We start from the raw sequence: 19,603 nt of genomic DNA on the forward strand, positions 1-19,603 counted from the left end.
GACTCGAAATACTCTAAATTCCAAATTGGCGCAAATATTATCGCCGTCCTTGAAAAAGTGAAAACACTAGGAATTCATCTGGAGGCTTTTCTGGCATCCGACGCACATGTCAATCATACCATAAATAGCTGTAACTATTCTCTTAATCTCTTGAGAAACATCTGCCCCTATGTTTCCCAGAATAATGCAGCAACCCTCGCCTGAGCCACAGTATTATCCAAATTGGATTCCTGCAATGCCCTGCTGGTTGGGGCCTCAGGAATAAACTTGGGTAAATGTTAAGTGACACAAAACAACGCAGTATGCATTGTTAACAAACTGTCTAAACGCGAACATATTACTCAGCATAGGAAAAATGTACATTGGTTAGCCGTTCATGATAGAATCATCTTTAAAACTGGATCAATTGTCCACAAATGCATTTATGGCAGTGCGCCTCTATACCTAAAAGAACCTTTTGCCTACCTCACTGACCGAAGACCGCAACCTGAAATCTTTTCAGAAAGCACTGAAAACTCACCTGTTTAGATAACTCCCTTCACCACACCAACTATCACTTTGCTCTTAACTGATTCTTCTGAGTTTACCCACCTTGTATCATGTTAAATGGATCGTCTCTTGGGTTTTTGTTTTGGCGCCCAATGCCCGCTGGCTTTTGGCCCTTTAGAAATACATAAATGAATGTGCCTTTTCCCAGTTTACTTGAAGTCAGAATCTACCGCACAACTTGTCTTTTTGGAATTCATTGGACACAGTTAGCAATATTACAGTTCTGAGGCACACTCTCCTTCAGCTGAGTGCCTTTCCATTTTGACAAAGTTGAGGGAATACCATTTTCATTCATTCACTAGGCCTCATGTTGCAAAATAAATGTTTTGGACTGACCTGCATATTCCAATGGGGATCCACATCAGCCAGCTTCATTATTACAATTGGGCCTTGCATGGCCTCTCAATCTCGGTCATTCCGGGGCTGTAGTTTCACCCCACAAGTCCCACCTCCCACCCGGGTCTTTGGTTGGGGTGACTCATTAAAAAGAGCAAGGGAGAGTGGGGTTTTTGTTTTCTTTTTGCTTTCTATTTTCATAAATTACCTTGTTAGAGCATGCAAGTTCTTTTCTCCATCCTGAGGGAATGGCGCTCTGATCTTGGGGTTTGGTCCTGGAACCCCTCCCTTTTTCGAACATCCTATCCCCAGGCTTTGAAGGTAAGGAGTTATTGGGTCTGCAGAGAGTAAAAGAGAGGTTAAGTATATTATACAGTACTTCTTTCCCCAGTATTATAGACATACAATTCGCAAAACACAACATCACATAACACATTGACATTATTTGCCTTCCATGAACGTTTCTACTACCGTTATTTTTCTCATCCTGATTATGAAGTGTTGTATGAATTGTTTAACCCCTTGTAAATGTGTGATATTCTACATCCGGGTTTTCTTTCTTTCTTTCCTTTCATTCTTCAGATGGTTCCAGGGCTCTGCCCTCACTGGGCTCATCAATCGTTCGTAAAGCCTGTTTGGGGTGACAGCTATTTAACAGATTAGTTGGACCCATTTCTCTTCTGTATGGTCTCCTTTAGGGATGCAGATCTTATTGGCAATCGCAGAAATGTTATCGATGATTTCAAAGTTACAGCGCCAAGACGGAAGGAACTTCCACTCCTTGGTCTGGTTCCTTTGAAAATTGTACAGGTAGACCCTACTTCATACTCCTTCGTCGTTGTTTTTAAGTCGTAGTAGGTTTTCATTCCTTGTGTCGACTTTTCTAAATTTCACTGAGCATAAGCAAAATCATGCTGAAGGTGTTTCCTTTACTTTTCAATGTACTCATGGGTAGTGGACAGGTTTATCAGGTTCTGCTCTTGAGTTCTGTAGAGCAGATGCTGAGGTAGCACCATCTTTCATCCATCCATGAGCTCAAATGAAGACATTTTTGTTGCAGAAGACGGCGTGGACCATCTTCAGGATAAGCAGTAATCGATTGTCCCAATTAGGTCCAGAGTCTACCACAAACCTCTTCAAGATGCTCACAATTGTCTAATTGTACCTCTCGACTCTCCTGCTCAAGGCTGGGCAGTAAACAATGTGGAGATTTTCTTTTACCCCTAGAATCTCCCACAGCTTAGTCATCACCTCGCTGGTAAAATGACTTCCTCAGTCCGACTCAATCCTTTGTGGGAGGCCGAAATGAGAGAAGATGTGGTTGATCATTGGTGTGGCAGCTGTCTCCGCCTTACAATTCGTGGCTGGAAGACATTCTACCCACTTGGTAAACAAGCATGTGACAGTCAACAAGTACTTGTTTCCTCTAGAGGAGCAAATCACTGGCACGATTAAACCAACTTGCAAATTGACCTAGGCACTGTCCTTCCCCTTTTCTATTGGGGAGCTTGGTGTGTTAGAGAACTTGGCTAAAACTGAGCACAGTCCAGACACCCCTTTAAGTAGAGGTCGAGGTCCTGCCCCATGTGTGGCCAGAATGCAACCTCGCGCAAGATTTCTAATGTCTTATGAAATCCCCTATGACAGGCAGTGGCCGTGTCATGGGCTTGACTCAACATCAGGCTTTGGACTGAGGTAAGGACCACCCACTGGTCACATTCAGATAGGGTTCTTGGTACCAACTAACTGTCTTGGATTCTGAATATTTTGGAAACCTTCATCAATACCCGCAGATCCTCTTTCCCGATATAATCGGATTCTGTCAGAGAAAAATTCACAGGGTCTTCAGTAGCTTGATCAAATTTCCCAATAATCGGGTCCTCTTTTTGTGCAGTAATCAAATCTGCATCTGGGGTTTCTTTGCTCCACTGGACAGTTGAGAGTTCATTGTTGGCATGGGTTTGGGACCTCTTGACAGAAGTGACTTGGATTTCCCCCAAGAGGGATTCGGTTTCTATGAAATCCCTGTGAATGGCTATGGTTTTTGCCAACTGGTCAGCCAAGTCATTTCCGGTCTTGTCTGGTCCCTCTATTTTTGAGTGACCTCTGATCTTTTTCCAGTGGATGATCATCTCATTAGAGTTTACCATTTTGGATTAATTTCCTGTGCTTCAGCGGTTTGTTTGCGCACAGCATGCCTGATTTTTCCTAGGAATCGGGTGTTCCACAGACCCATTCCTGACATAATCAGATAATCAGAGTCCGTGATTATGACCAGTTGTTTGAGCTGGTGGTGTGCTGCAGTGAGGATGGATGGCCTGATGTACCACCATCAGCTCTACCACCTGACTACTTCAGGGACCTTTTTTGTACTCAGCAGAGGGTTATAGGGGATCATTCACAGAGGAATTCCCAATGCCTGCCACTACCTTTTCCTTGTGATTGTCAACATGCTAGGAGCACCCTACCACATAAACTGTGGGAATTCTGTGAGAAACCTGATGGTGTCTAACCTGCCAGTCCCCGGCGATCTGTTATCCAGGTAGCCAGGACACTGCCTTTGCTTTTGGATCGAGTTCCTGGGGGTGCACCTGTGCGGGAGGATCACCTGGGTGAGGGGTCTTCGGGGTGTGGGACGCCGGATGGCGAGCCGCGATATCCTCTTCCCTGTAACACCTTTTCCTCATCCTACTAGGATACTTAGGAACTCAAACTCCCCCCCCCACAGCACAAACACTTTTTGACACAGACAGCTTGTTATGAGAGAAAACAAACTAACACCTGAGCAGTATACCTGACATGTCCCAATACAATGGTCAGGCAATTACTGACCAGCATGCGCACCTGACTTCCATTACACTTCCCCACACAAATAAAAGGTGGGCATAAGCATGAGAGCATTCTCTGAGTGAAGCAAAGCACACAAGGAAACAGCAGTTCTAAGATGGCAGTTTAACCCAAGAAGAAAGACGATAAAACAGAAGGTGATCGCAAGGAGTGAAGTGCCCATGACTTTTCGACAAGGAGATGTTACTTTAACAAAACCTCAAGAATAGAAAGCGTGAGACCAGGAAACCAGGCTGAAAAATCCTGCATTGTGTTGGATGTACCCTGGGCCCTACCGCACCAGTAACAAGGCGGGGAGAATCACCTGCTACCATGGCACTGTCTTTGGGTCCTACAACAAAGCAGCGCCAGTGAAATCAACACAGCCGGTGAGTTGGGGAGACTGATACCAGACCGGTCTGTGTTGAAGCCAAGTTGCAAGTGGCTACATTGTATGGTGAGCTCTGAAGCAAACAGTGTATGAAACGCATGTGTTAACCAACGTGAGTAAAATTGAACAACAGATGAGTGATTGAACTTTGAAACCAAGATACAATGCCTTCGGCGGAGTGGTCCGACAATGCATGCATGTTTATCCGAAGGTCTCTGTAAGGTATCCAACTGAGAGTTGTTAAGGCGGATTTCTGAACTCTGTCCTGGCGGCGCAGAAGTTCAGAAGGCCAACATAATTACTTGGAACAGGGTAACCTCTGGACAAGCCAGACCAAAAAGGGTAGCGATCGTGGCGGTCAAGACTAGGTCTCAAGAGGGGTGAGGGTGACTGAAAGCCCGCAATGAGCACACAAAGCAAGGACACTTACAAACTACTCCAAACAGGTGTTATATTAAAAATATATACACATTTATTCCAAGGCCTTTAAAACAATGACCGTAGCGAGAAATCACAATACAACTCTAGTAAACCAACACATACCATACCAATACAATATATATACAAATACAAACAAGTCTCAAGCGTTAGATGCACGAAATGTGTAGTCCACCTAAAAGGGAAGGAAAACAGGCAGTGTGAAATAATGCTTAGACCCAGTCCGCCTTCAGAGGCACCTAACTAAAAGGAAGTCCGAGCCCTACGAAGAGTGGAGCCTTGTGCTCAAAAGTACCTGCACACGCTGGTGCCAACGGGCAAAAGGGGAGTCTCTTCAAGGGAAATCAGGCAGTTCAGTTTAGTGCACAAATGAAGAACAGTGTTCCGCAACTCAAGCGCAGCCTCCACTGTGGGCAGAAGCAGAGCGCGAGTACGGAAAGGCGTGCTGTTTTGACACAGCGGGGAAAAGCTATGGGCTCCTGCAGGAGGGCGACCAGTTCCTAGCTATGCTACTCGCAGGTCCCCGATGCAAGCAGACCCAGGCTTCTCCGCGTCAGTTTCAGTCGCTGGCAGGTTCAGGAGAGCAGGGGACGTCTCGTCGTCGTGTTGAGTCTGCAGAAGCAGAGTTGAGTAAAAGACGTCCCAAACGAAGGAACCCGCACAGTTTGTTACCACAGCAGGGCAACGGAGTGGCCGTGTGTATCTGAGCCAAATGTACACTACTCACTTCAGACCTGGGAACGCCAAGTGTACGAATCGTGTGAGAGTGACAAGGACTCGAAATACTACACAACCTGGCGGCAGTTACAGAGCAAGACTCCTGTGTAGGCTGGTCAGTCTGCTGGATGGCCCAGAGACGCTTCCGAAGGCTTACTAGCAGGAGATGGTGAAGATGCTGAGAATAGCTGTCCCCGCTATTCCAAGGGTCGAAGTACCAGTACAGACCTTCTGGTTCGATCAAAGGTGAAAAGGGTTTCACAAGGCGACAGCAGTGCAGAGGAGCAGTCCTTCAGCGGGTCACCAGCGATTCCTCGGTTCAGCCTCTTGGTTGCAGGATACTTGGCTCCTGTATTCCTTCGTTTGTGAGAACTCAGGAGATCGACATGGTAGTGGTGTTTCCAGCCCCTTCTTATCCACGGTTCCCTTCGCCAAAACGGAGGGGACCCAATGGGAGATCCGCTCATCAACACTCACACCATTCGTGGACCTATCACGGACCACGGTGGTCCCAGGCATTCACACCACCCTAGACTCTCTGGCACCCAGGATGTGTATTGGGACCAGACATCCCAGCCCACATCCTGGAGGCACACACCAGGCATGTAGAAGCCCGCGAAAGCATCCGTGTTTCGCGGGAAAGTACATGCCCAAATAAGGAAGGCCCCGGGTCGGCTCGACCTGGGGAAGGCGAAGGGAGCAAGACGGTCAGCGGACAGGACAAAGGAGCCTCATGGTCTGGCCATTTTGGGAGCAAGGCCACCATTTTGGGCTAAGCGCGAGAAACGCGCTTAAAACGCCAAAAGGAGCTCAAAACACAAGAAACAATCGCTGCCACCATTCCCGTCCGTGAATCACTTGCACCGATCAGTTACAATCCTAAAAGAGTATCTAGGGCCTGTAGAAGGCTAGAGACCCAAGAGAGCAGTAACTTAGCTTACAGTGCCCTCTTGTGTCATGTTGCACGAAAGCCGCAACATGATAAAAGAAACTACGGAAAACAGCGTTTCCCAGTACTGACTGTCTTAAGGACATGTCAGTTTCCCCGTAAGAATGGAGCGAAAGCCCAGAGGAGTGCGGCAGAAGGCTGCACTTCTCTGGCAAAGTCGAGAACAAGGTGAAAAACAACAGCAAAAAGTTTAGGGGTTGCCACATGGAAGGAAAATTACCTACAATTACGAAATCTTTCCTAACAAGAGTTGACAGAGGTGAAAGAGTGGTAAAGAACTGTGCATCGAAGTGGCCCTGCGGCAGGTCAAGCAAAATCCTGTGCACAATCGAAAGTCTTTGATGTTGATATTGCCGGAAGTTGATGAAAAAGTAGATAAAGTTGGTCCGAGCCCGAACAAGGGCGATTAATTGAAAGGTTTTGGGTTAAGGCAAGTTTTTGTTGGAGTGAATTAAATTGGGCCAAGCTTGGCAGAGGGAGACAGATTGAACATTGTGTTGAAACTGATCTGAGCCTGACTGAGGGGGATCTGAGGTGAATAGTGAATCATTTGAGAAATTGAGCACTTGTAAAATCCAAAGCGGAAAATAACTTATTGTTTGTTTGTCACATCAGGCCCTCTGAAAGAAGAGACTTTGAAAGGCAAAGAGACTTGGGCATGGAAGGTTCGGATGCTAATGTTTGAACTGTACCCTTGTGCTAGAGAAGCCAGAGACTGTGCTAAGCTCGAGTTTACCGCCTTGTCCCTTGCTGAAAATATGGGCAAGGGAGGCCACGGCCTGAATATCCTGACATATAATCTCTTGAACACTTCTTTCTTTTACATAACATTGTTTCCCACACTATTTGTATTTAGTGGCAAGTATTGGCAATAGGCTTTTTTTAGTATATGCACTTTTGTTTTGACAAGACACCACTAGGACTGCGTTATTTTTATTTGATGGTCGTAGCTTGCTCCTATCTTTAGATTTAGTATTAGATAGGGGTTTTTCAAACACTTTTTGAAGTTCAATAAACACCCTTGAACTGTGGTTAGTTGTGTCTGTCTTAATGTTGATCGCATGCCTTCTTTACAATCCCCTGACATGTGTCTTCCTCATAGACATTGTGCAGGGAAGTAAGGTACGCCTCCATATTGTCATTGGTCCTTCTTGCAACAGTTTTCTTGAGCAGAGTCATGCAAGTCAGCCAAGCATTGCCCTAGGGAACTATTCTTGTTTTGGCCATATCTGACCTCCACAGGAAAGCCTTGCATGGACAGAATCCAGGAAGTAATTCTGGAATTACTTACATTCCCTGTTCGGATTCGGTTAGTTTGGAGATATTGCAAGGGTTGGTGAGGAGTCTCGTCAATGATGTGCTACCCCTGGATGAATGGACGGTAACTCTTCAACGCCCACAATGTTGCCAGGAGTGCCTTTTCTCAATTGTTTAATTTTTCCTCCACAGAGGACAAAGTCTTGCTTGCGTATGAGATTACTTTGTTGATCTTGTTGTGCTTTTGGTACAATACGCTGTTAAGCAAGTATCTGAGAACCCTGTCTCCAAGAAGAACTTCTTGTTCTTTATGGGGTAAGCCAAACACGGAGCCTGGGAAAGGCTTCTTTTTTAGTTTTGCTGCCTCAGATTGTTCCGGATCCCACTCCCACTTGTCTCCGGCCTTAAATGGACCAAGAGTCGAGTGACCTCTCCGTAGTCTTCAATGAACTTTCTACTATAAGTAGTGAGTCCAAGAAGGCCTCTTAATTCTCACAGAGTAATGTAGGGTCTTTCAATTTCAATAATGCTTCCTCCTTTTTCGCATAGAGACGGAGATCCTCAGGGGTGATTTTGTGCCCTAAGAAGTTTGCACGGGTCTTGCACAACTGTGCTTTCTGGAAGGACAGATTTGCTCTGGCTTTCTGCAAATTGGCCAGAACATAGCGTATTTCTGCTATATGTTCCTCCGTAGTTGAGCTCTTGATTAAGACATCACCTACACCGGGCAGGTTTCTGCCTTTTGCCCAAATTGGGCATGACCTAATGTAGGAAGATGTTAAATTTGTTGCCAGAGTTTATGTATCCAAAGGGGGTTTGGGTCCACGTGTATTGCTGCCCCCCAAAGGTAAAGGCATACTTGTCCCTACTCACGGTTACTGTCCAGTAACTGTCAGGTCAATGGAGGTGTACACCTTTGACCCTTGGATCTGTGCCAGCCCTTGATCGATGTAGAGAAGTGGCCATCTTGAGATGTGGACCTGTTTGTTCAACTCCCTCAGGTCTGCACATAGTCTCCATTGGGTTTGAGTATCCCCAGTACCGGGTTTTTTAAGGTACTGTGGATTGGACGAATTATCCCACGGAATTCTAGGTTTTTAATAATCCCTGTGAGTGACTCCATGGACGTGAGAGGTAACCGGTATTGTTTCACAAATACTGGAGCCATCCCGGGGTCCGTGGGTATGGTGGTCAAATGTATAACCGTGCGTCCACAGTCATGAGTCCACTGAAAAGATCTCCTGAAAATCGAGAAACCTGTTTTAGCTTCTGTCTTTGCTCCTCGGTCTCAAAGGCATCAACAAGATTGATCTGTTCTTCGACCATCTGCTTAAAGCCTGGAAAGACCTTGGAGTTGGCAATTTCAGCTGTTTCCTCCAGTTTGGTGGAGAGATTTCTTGTTATGGTGCTGGCCTGGCCATGAGGTGTCAAGGATGAGAGGTAGTCACTGTTGACTCAGAATATCACCTCATCCTTCCTTATGTCACAGGTCATTTCTTCCACTACATAAGAGCAGGAAGAGTACACTAAGAAATTCCCCCCTTGTGTGGTGAAAATCTTTTCAGAAGGGATACCATTGTTGATATTGAAGCAGTCATTTGCAATTGGTCGAATGATCTTATTACCTAAATCAATAGAATAATGTTGGTCATCAACTGCCATTCCAATAGTGGCGCCTGCACACAGTGATACTTTGAGGGTCAATGTTAACCACCAATATTTGAATGGTGTTGTGTTCTAGGTGAACTAGGAGTGTTGGATGTAAATACAACCCTTGTTGTTGGAGATAATTCAAATGTATATGGGCGTCCTGATTTCTGAATTTCTGTCCTTGCTTGATTTTTGGGGGAAGAGTAAATTGTTGCACCTGTCGTTGGATGGGAACCTCTTCTCTCACTTGAACTTCAAACAGATAAGGCAGCAATTGAACTGACGGGAATGATTTCTCAGTGTTGTCACAGCCCATGGCGTTACCCCCAAGTCAGGACCAGGCTTTATTATTAATTGGGTCCAAATTAATTGTGTATCGATTGAGAAGGTCACTGCCTAAATAAAAGGTGGAAGGGACTTCTCTCAAGACTCAACAATTATGTTCTAAGCTTTTGTCACCAATGGACATTTTTAGCAGTCACCTGCTAGGCAGAAGATGCTTGGAATTTAGGGTTTGCAGGCCTACTTCCCATTTATCAATCAATTTAAATGTGGTAATGGTCTGTTGTTTTACCAGTTTCCTGAACAATGCTTCGCTGATGAAGCTTCTTCCGTTATTCAGGCATACTCTGGTGAGAACAGGCTCCTCCCCACTCATTTATCTGAATGGGGGAAAACAGCTGTTCACCCTTTATCTGGATGTTGGTCAGACTTTGAGCCAGTTTTTCATCAACTTTTGTCATGGGATTTGATTTTCTCCTGATTTTGGATTGGTATTTCAGAGTTTTTCCCTATAGTGTGAAATGCCACTTAAAACTGGGAGGGAGGTTGATTTTCTTGATTGTAGATGGGTTTCCATCAACAGTTTGTTCTCCTAAAGTGATGGCGGTGATGTCTGGGACTTGATTGTTCCTGAAATGGAATTCTATTTTGTAGGACCGTTGTTCAATCACGTGGCATGTGCCATTCAAACTCACATATTGTGTGCTTTATTTTAGTGTGATAAGACGGTTAGTCCGGATCCAGAGGACCTTGTTCACATAGTCAATCAGAGGTGATTACCTCTGAAGGAGGTCATTGCACAATAGACAAGGTGTGCTCTTTGGATTCACGACTATCACCGGGTGTTTCACACTGTCACCCAATTTTCATTTCGCGATCCGCAGTCTCTTCGACGGAAATATCATTCCCATCGAAGTTTCGGAGTTGTCCGGGAAGAGGTGTGAGGGGAATTAGGTGACCCTACCCCACTTCCTGAATTTAGTTGTTCAAAGGCCTTTTTGGACATAAGGGTGGCTTGGGATCCAGTATCCACCAGCACTGATAATGCACACTGACCCTGTACCTTGACAGGAGCATCAAATCTTCCTTCTCTTTCCTCAAAGGAGCAAACAAAATGTGCTTTATGAGCCAGCTTGACAGTTAACCTTTTTATATTGAACCCTGACAGTGTGTGCTCTCCAACAGTTTTCTGTGTCAGAGTCCGGGAATCTGTAAAAAGGATCTGGCACTGAGACAAACATGGATTTGGGAGATCCTCTTTATCCCCTGATTCTCTGCTGCCCCTTTTTTCCTGTAGACAGTTCCCAGAAGCTGTTTGGGGGGACAATACCTGTATGATTTCAGGTTAATCTGGGTGACATTGTTGGGATTTAAGAACTTCTTGCTCTGGGTCAGTATTCATACTTACCCAGTCAAAATCTATACTTTTGGGATCCATTTGTGCTTTGGGGGGGTGGGCGGGAATCCCTCCATCCCTGGAAGTGATTTGTTTTCCTGAATCCTTCAGGGATTCTTCTACTTCAAAAGGGATAATGTGGACTTCCTCCACAAAGTGAGTTTTCTTATGCTTTCTCCTACTTACCCTCTGTTCTTTAGGTTCTTGCTTTTCGGGGTAGAAGATTCATATTCAGGCTCAGAGGTTTCCAGGGGTTTTGTTCCAGTGGGAAAGGACGCTTCCTCTAGGGTTTCACACCTCCCTTCCCCTGGTCTGTCTTCTCTGGAACCTGGTGGTTATCAGAATTTACCAGTCACTTTCCCCCCTGGGGCCTCAGGCCCGGATGTTGGGTTATTCTCGGCAGCAGATTCCAGTTGAGGGTTCGACTGATCCCTCAGCATGCGACCCAGGTCTTGGGTTATTTGTTGATCGTGTCGCTCCAGTTGTGACACTTTTTCTGGTTGGTAGGGAGGTCTTGATTCATACCTTTGCTGCTCCCGGAAAGGATAACAGTGCCTTCTCCCGGAGTAGCTTGGGTATTGGAAGGTTCTCTGATAACTTTCAATCCTATGCCTCGCTTCTCCTGGGTTCAGGAATCCATTGTCCTGAAAGCAGAGCGAGCAAGGATTATTAAATTAGGGTTAGGGGGGTACCTCGGAAAGAAGTTCAAATTGGGAAGTGGAGTATTACTTCCCTCCGGCTGGAAGTTTGGAGGGAGGTTTCCTTGGGCAGTACTTACCTGATTAGACCTCCTACCCACTTGTCCCGGGTGAGTCTGTATATATCCGGGTAAAGGTCTTGTACCTTTGTATTTTAGACCTACTCGACTGGGTTTAATCTGAGGGTCTTCTCTGCCTGTCATTCTGCTTGTTGGCAGAAGGAGTATCTTTAGGCCTCCACGTCTCCAAGTCCAATGGAGGGGTATTTTTCACCTCTGCTACCTTTGCAGTGGCAGGAATGTTGGAGGGTTTGTGGGTTTTAGGCTTGTTTTTATTTTCAGAGGGCTTTTGGACCTCATAGATCCTGGTGGCCTGTTCAATCACCCAATCCAGGGTCCTACACTCATGAAAATACCTTACTAATTGGTTCATAATATATTTCGGGAGCGCATGAAAGTATGTATTGATGAAGCCCCTGCCATTGGTGTTCACCCACCTAGAAATCTGGGCAAAAGCTTGTTTCAACTCCAGCAAAAAACTCTGGTAGGCGCCTGGTCTGCCCCACACTGTAGGTTATATGCCGCCTTGCAGGCCTCCTGTGGGTTTCTATGAATAGAGAAATGTTTTCAAATGGCCGCCTTGTAGGTGGACCATTTATGGTGATCTTGGTCCTCCAGCCCTGCAAAGAAGCTGGAGTACTCAGGAAAGAATGTCCACTTGACAAACTTCATGCAATTTATATAATTTTTAATTGCAAATGATGTCATCATTTGCTCATAAAGTTCTAGATGCTCCCATACTGAATATGTGGCATTCTTGTGGTAGGAGGTCATAAACACTTTATTGCCTTTATGTGCCAAACTTTGTCTTTGACAAGAGCATTCCTCTGTTTGGCAGACTTCCTTTTCCATTTCACCCGAGTCCATTCACCCTCTGACTCAGAGCTGCTACTGTTGGTGGTCCATTCCCTGTCCTCTAGGCGCTCCCTACCTCTGAGACTGGGAAAAACTCCCTGAATTACAGGGTCTGGACCCTTCTCTCCTGTGGTGCTATGAACTCTCAGGGTAATTCCCCTTGTAATCCCCTTTTCGCACAGGAGCATACTCTTTCTCATCCCTCCTTCCAGGTATGCTGGAAGGAGGGATGTCAATGTGAATGTGTGGAGGCTATTAAGATAATCTTTTCCTGATCTCTAGCTCTTTACATTTTACAAATTGGACCAAGTGGTCCCTTGGTAGTTTCATGTTCTGCCAGTTCAACTCCCTGGTCTTTTCATCATAGGAGTCCTCCTGGTCAGAAGTAGTTGCTAGGGTATTTTTGATTTTCCACTAGTCCGGCCACCTCCCCTTCTGCTTGGTAACCCTGAATCTTTATCGATGTCAGATAAGGACTGGGCTTCTGGATCAGTTGGACTAGGCCTGAGTGAGTCCAGCTGCCTCATGTTTCCCTGTTCTTGATAAGTGGTATGCATGAGGTCAGCTGCACTCTGGACAAATGAAGTGGTTAATTGTCTTGAGGTCCCTGGTAGATAGGTCACAACTCCGTGATCGAAGGGCGCTTTTCCATACCATGACTGTTCAGGGTGCCTCAAAGCCTGTTTGTATTTGGCTATTTCATTTGCCAACTTCTCACACCTGTTTTTCTCTGTCCCTATCTCTTGGTGGGACGCAGTGACCTGAGTTTTTAATTCTGCCACAAGTGCTGGAGTGGCTTCTAGCACTTTATTTTGGGCCATTAATCTATCTTTTAGTCCCTTGATTTCTTCACAATTGGCCTAATTTTTTTATTGCAAGGCTTGCATCGTGCATGCATATTCATAACGTTTCATTTTCAGGAGACTAATCTATTCCTTTTTGCGCAGTTCTGCATGGTATTTCCTTCACTAGGTCACTCTCTGCTTGCCTCACACGTTCCATTAATTGTGCATTTCTCACCTAATGTCAGTCAGTACCGGAGAATCTGATTAATTTTTCTCTGCATCTGTCCTTAACTGACACACTTACTGAAACAGGGCCCTATTCTCTTGGTTTAATTTGTCCTTTTCGTTCCCTCAACTGCTTTCTCGTTTCAAGGTGGTCCGATCTTGGTTCATCGATTCAAACTCACCTTGAGAGTCAATCCCTTTGATAATTAATTGGCTATGTACGGTTTTCAATTGTTCTATTTGTGATTGGAATGTGATCATGTCCTCTAACATGACTTTATTATGAGTTACTTGATCATTTAATTTGTGTTGCAGTGCGCCCAGATTTTCCACACTCTTTATGCTCCTTGTAGTGCAGAAAACCGAATTTCACGCTCTGCCTTTTCTCATTGCTGTGTTTTTAACATTTTTGAGCTGTTCAATGAGACTTTCTTGTTTTAACTCTAACATATGGCTCTTTTGCACTTTAGTTTCTAATTGTTTAAGCTCATGCTAGGCTTCATTCAGAAGCTCAGCCTGGTTCTGCACAGAGGCCACACTATTCTGATGTCGTTCTTTCACTTTCAGCAAATGGAAGTACATATATGCTGTGAGCAGAGCCTTTTTAGTCTGCTCATCTCTAGTAGTTTGTGTCATATAAAAGTCTGTTAGAGCGAAAACTCTCAACCAATTCCCTGCCACGAGCCCCCAATTTTGTCACGGTTTATTGGACTGTCACTCTCCACCCAGGGAGTTCCTTCCTCCAAGCAAGGTGGTGCACAACAAAGCGCTTAGCAGATTCAACTTAAGTGAGGCCTCCAACCTATATAATAGCATTCAGCAGATACCCTCTGTACCACCAATAAGCTAGGAAACATGCCTGTGTATAGTAAATATATATCTATATATGCGCTGGATTTGCACAATTACGTGTTAGATAGGCACTTGCAGTTTCATCTTCCATATGCTACTGAGACACATTTTAATGTAACACACCAGCACAGCATTCATTTGCACCAGTGTGTCTTTTAGAACTTAATATGCATTAGCACTTTGTGTATGTGGAATAATCTATTGATTAGTCAATACTCATTATACGTTTCAAGTGTTGGACCTTGTGCTATACCAGTTGCTCTATAGCTGCAGGGATGAAGGCAGGCACTTGCTCTTTAAGTACCCAATTTTTGAGATACATATATGTAATCATTATTTCCACATGTGTCAGGATACTCAACTAAATTGTTGCACTGGTAGAGAACAAGTATGATATACGAACATATGCCCATATAAATGGTTGATATATATTTTTAAATAGTTTACGTTATTACCATGCACTGACTTGCACACTAAAGAACACTGGCTCTTTTATCAGTCTATATACCCACATGCTGCTGAAAATAACATTTCTAACGTCAGAGGTTATTTTCTCACCAAGCCACTTGGCGCTGTAGTGGCATGAGTGAGTATCATAAATAGATTGGGAAATACAGTCGGCATATAGACTATACACATTCTTCTATGTAATACAGCTCCTGCGTTTGTCTTTTCGCATTTTGACACTTCATTTGGGGTGTTGTGGCGTTGTGCTAGAATGTATTCTGGTCACCATGCCATAATTATAACATCATTTACATGATATTCGACATCCTGGGGAGAATGGTGAACTAAACCCTTGCTTGCCCGTGTGTTTTAAACTTATGCACTATTTAGTGAATGCTTGTCACATGTGCGCATTTGAATTTCATGTACTGCATGAACAATTCAAGATGGTGGATATATTATACTGAGCTGCCGCCATGCATCTAGAGATCACGTGACCGCTTCTAACACGGGAAGCAGGGAGAGGAGTTTACGATTCAAACCAGTGTATTTAAAGATCATGGAGGGATTCACAAACATGGATTGTATTAGCCTGAAGAAGCTTGAGATACAAACGGAACGTATGGCGTTTTCCTCCTGGATGGGCGAGTGTTTTTATCCATCTGGTCTGGCTTCACTGGTGAATTTATTTAGAATCACATGCTGTGCATATGATCCGACATCCAGTGGTAACCGGGGAGTAGTATTGCATCTTGTCTTTCGAGGACCGAAAGGGGACGTCGCCATAGGCGTGTCTGTAACACTATCCCTAACGTGACGTGTAGTGTACCCAAAATCCCTCACGCGCTGAGGTCCCTTAGATTGTTTTTTTTCTGCCCAGATTACCAGTCCCCCTAATGCGTAGCTCTTACCTAGAGATAGCGTTACTGTCATATTCATCAACTTTGTTGTTATTCTTGTTAAATCACTTAGACGGGTGAATCCTGTATGACGCCGAAGACTGCTGAGGACTTTCGACGCCTGTTGATCCGGCCGGCGCTGCCGTCCACGTGGCCGGGCCTTCTGGCCAGCCTTTACAGTAGGGAGAGTGGGGTTGGGATGGCCATATTCTTTACAAGTGTGCCTTTTCTCTTTCACCCTCTTTGCTCCCTCGGTTTCCTCATCGATATACCTGTCTTTTTGCTATGGAAAAGACGCCATTTAGATTTTGCCCCTCGTGTAGGGCCAAATATCCGTGGAAAGACGAGCACTCTCGGTGCAACAGTGGTCTTCCCCTCGACCACAACGAGGCGGTTTGCACGGCCTGTAAACTCCCGCACCCAAGATGCTGAAGGAGCACCGCTTGAAGCGGTGGGCGGCCTCCGGCATGTCGCAGGCCGAATGTTCTTCTCCCACCGTCGCAACCGCCAAACGTGATGTGGGGACTAGCGATGACCAGGCCTCTGTGTCGGAAGCCATTGACCTAACGACGGACAGCTCTCGGTCTGCGACACCTGTCCCCAACCCCACCAGGCCTGACGCGAGTTACTCTATGGGGAAAACACCCTGTGACAGGGGCGCCCACAATCATAACACCAAACACACAACCCAAGGTTCTGCTTCGGCTGTACTGTCGAAGCGTGCCAAAGCGCCAACCGACCCGTCAAAAACTTCGCCAGGATCCACTGATCTTTGTGATTGGCAGCCTTCCCCCAACCGCAGCAGCGACTTGCGACTGGGCAATCTAAAACAAAGGGCGCTAGCACTAAAACTCACGCGACAGTTGAAATGCTCCAGGTGGATGCACAGATGCCGCTTAAGGCTCTGGTGGCGTCAAAATACTCTGCTCAGCCTCCGGATCAGCTGGCACATCGCCCCATTTCCCCGAGCATTGGCGTTAGCAGCGCAAGAATTGCCTCGGCAGTTAAACTGAAGGAACGGTCGAAGGAGGCAGCAAAGCACAAAGAACGGCCTAGAGACGAAAGACACGCCACAGCGCCCCGAACCTCACAAGGACTACGCTTAGAGTCCTGTGCCTTTAGGGGACAAATCTCAACGTCACAGGGAAGAAGATGAACCCTTTCCTCCCCTGGACCCCCCTGGTTCATCCTCATAGACCAGGGACAAATTTGAGGGATGTATGGACAGATTAGAAAATGTGTCTCTTATTCTGAGACGCTTGCTCCCAAGAGAGCTTGAGAAGACCTTCCTTCTACGCCTGTATTCAAGTTTCAAAGGATCTTGGATGATCCACATGAGGGAGTATACCTGTGTCCCCACCAATGATGATGATGATGATGATGTTATGGGCACATATGATTAGGATGAGGATGCCACCTTTCTGGAAAACTACAATGTGGATGTCCAGGCAGATGTTATGGACAATTGCGAAGACAGCCGTCAGGTTGATGCTCAACCTTGGACGTTTCTACTCCCACCCTGGACCCTGATGCCCAGTGCATAGATTCCCCACGCCCTTTACTCTGGCCCACCAAGCCTCTCCAGTGCATGATCAAATGGCGTTTAACGCACCATTGAAGAAGGCAGCTGACCATTTTCAGATCGCCACTCAAGATGCTTTACCAGATTCTGATTTTGTGGAGGATATACTCAAAGAAAAAACTCCGGCCAGCCAGGCCATCCCTTGTGGCACCTTCCTTGTTGACGTCAGCCCAAACCAGGGTGGTGAACCCTAGGGTGGAGAAGTTGTTTCGTCCTTCTCCGACCGACCCTGCCTACATCAACGGACATGCCACTCCAGATTCTTTAGTGATTACCACTACTAGAAAACATGCTGGTGTTCCCCTGTGTACAGGAGAGGCACCACCCGATGAGGAGTCAAAGAGACTATATGAACTGGGAAAAAGGGTCAAAACTGCTGCTGCGTTTTCCACCTGAATAGCCAATAACACCACGCTATTGGCCAGGTATGCAGACGTCCAGTGGAACCTGCTACAAGAAGGCCTTCAGGAAGTGACAGAACCTACACGGACCAAGTTTCTCACTATCGTTTCGGAAGGCAAGCAAATCAACCAAAATGTGCTCAAGAACACTCTGGACGCTGCCGAGACAGCAGGAAGAACCCTGGCACAATGTACCTTGCTCAAGGGACATGCATGGTGAGGCACTCTGGTTTCAAGCCAGCGACCCAAGCACCCCTGATAAACAAACCCAATGAGGAGACCAACCTGTTTGACAAGGCAGTGGACGATGCACTTGAAACAGCCAAGAAAGAACATGAGACACTCAAGTCCCTTCAACTGATTACCCAGAAACCCTCTCCTCAGAGAGGAAGCGGCTCCCGCCTGTCCTTTCGTGGGCAATCTCTATTTCCCCAGAACCGGTATAATGTAGGAAACAAATGGAATTCGGGCCAGGGGTCTAATACCTCCACCACTTATCCACCCAGAGGACAGCGGCGTGGGAATGGTAGAGGATGAGTTTCCAACCCCAGAGGTGCCCCGGCCTCTGGTCAGAAATGACCTTCGGATCCAGGTCCCCTCCCATGCCACCCTGGTTGGGGGGGGGTTGTATAGCATCTTCCCTTACTGCATGGGAGGGGATAACAACAGATCAGTGGGTACTCAAGACGGTCACCCTTGGGTACTGCATAGAATTTGCCCGACCAAGCCAATTCAGACCGCCAAAATCAAGACACCTGACGTTGGACCACATGTGGATCCTACTGCAAGAGGTTGAGACCCTTCTAGGAAAGGACACCATAGAAGTCCTCACTATTCTACAGGTAAACAAGGGTATTTATTTAGTGCACTTCCTTGTACCCAAAAAGGATCTCATCTAGACTGCGCCCAGCGAGCAAGTTTGTCAAACCTCAAAAGTTTTGTATGGTCACTTTACAGGAAGTGATCCCGCTGTTGAAACAGGGGGATTACATGGCAACATTGGACATGAAAGATGCATACTTTCATATTTCAATGTTGCCAGCGCACAGAAAATACCTAAGGTTCATGATAGAGGACAAGCATTATCAGTTCAGGGTACTCCCCTTCGGCATTGCCTCGGCACCAAGGGTGCTTACAAAGGTACTGGCAGTAGCGGCAGCACACCTGCGCAGACTATCCGTCCTGGTTTACCCTTACCTCGACGACTGGCTCATAACAGGGGAGTCCTACAAAACATGCTTATTGAACACTCGGAAGACAATAGACCTCTTATTCAGTCTGGGATTCTCCATGAACGATAAGAAATCAAGCCTAGACCCCAGTTAGGGCAAACAGTTCCTAGGGGCTCTAATTTGGAAGAAAGATGGCCTTGTCTTCCCCTCCAACGAGAGGGTTCAAAACATGCTGTTTCAAATCCCTCAGTATGTAGCCAGTCGGGAGGTGAAGGTACGCAAAGCCATGCAACTGTTGTTAGGAATGATGGAAAGAAGCCTACACACATTAGATGTGCGCAGGGCAGTCATGTTTTACCTGGAAACAACTAAACCACTGAGAAAGACAAAGCAATTTTTTGTTTCAGTGGCAGCTGGTAGAGAAGGGGATCATGTCTCTAAATCAGCAATCTCAAGGTGGATTGTCAAATGCATCACACTCTGTTACACTCTTGCGAAGAGAGAACTGCCCTTCAAGCCTAGATCACATTCTATTTGAGGCACTGGGGCTCCCATAGCATTCATTGCAAATGTTCCCCTACAGTCCATTAGCAAAGCAGCAACCTGGACTTCTGTACACACCTTTACAAAACACTATTGCCTAGACACCCATTCTAGGTCTGATTCTCAGGTGGGACAAGCAGTACTAAGACATCTTTTCTCTACTGTTCCTTCTCACAACCCACCTCCAACTCCAGGTACTGCTCGCAAGTCAATGGACAGCATGTGATTCTAAGCAGATTAACAAGCATCAGAAGACATGCATTGCTCACTGTAATAGCATTTTTTTTAACAAAT

The 19,603-nt window shown here is 45.9% G+C and overlaps 1 protein-coding gene and 1 long non-coding RNA gene across 4 annotated transcripts in view; one reads left to right on the forward strand and one right to left on the reverse strand.

Moving 5' to 3' along the window:
- Positions 1–19,603, forward strand: part of ELP4 (elongator acetyltransferase complex subunit 4) — a 1,964,259-nt gene that overhangs the window by 376,904 nt on the left and 1,567,752 nt on the right. The gene's annotated exons all lie outside the window — the stretch shown is intronic.
- LOC138503660 (uncharacterized) overlaps positions 1–19,603 on the reverse strand; it is a 501,646-nt gene that overhangs the window by 364,796 nt on the left and 117,247 nt on the right. Inside the window, exon 2 of the long non-coding RNA XR_011279682.1 lies at positions 1,094–1,223. This is a non-coding gene — a long non-coding RNA (uncharacterized lncRNA). The remainder of the gene's footprint in view (positions 1–1,093; positions 1,224–19,603) is intronic.

This window comes from Ambystoma mexicanum, chromosome 11 (genome assembly GCF_040938575.1).
Source record: "Ambystoma mexicanum isolate Mex_15411 chromosome 11, UKY_AmexF1_1, whole genome shotgun sequence".
Classification (NCBI taxonomy): Eukaryota; Metazoa; Chordata; class Amphibia; order Caudata; family Ambystomatidae; genus Ambystoma; species Ambystoma mexicanum.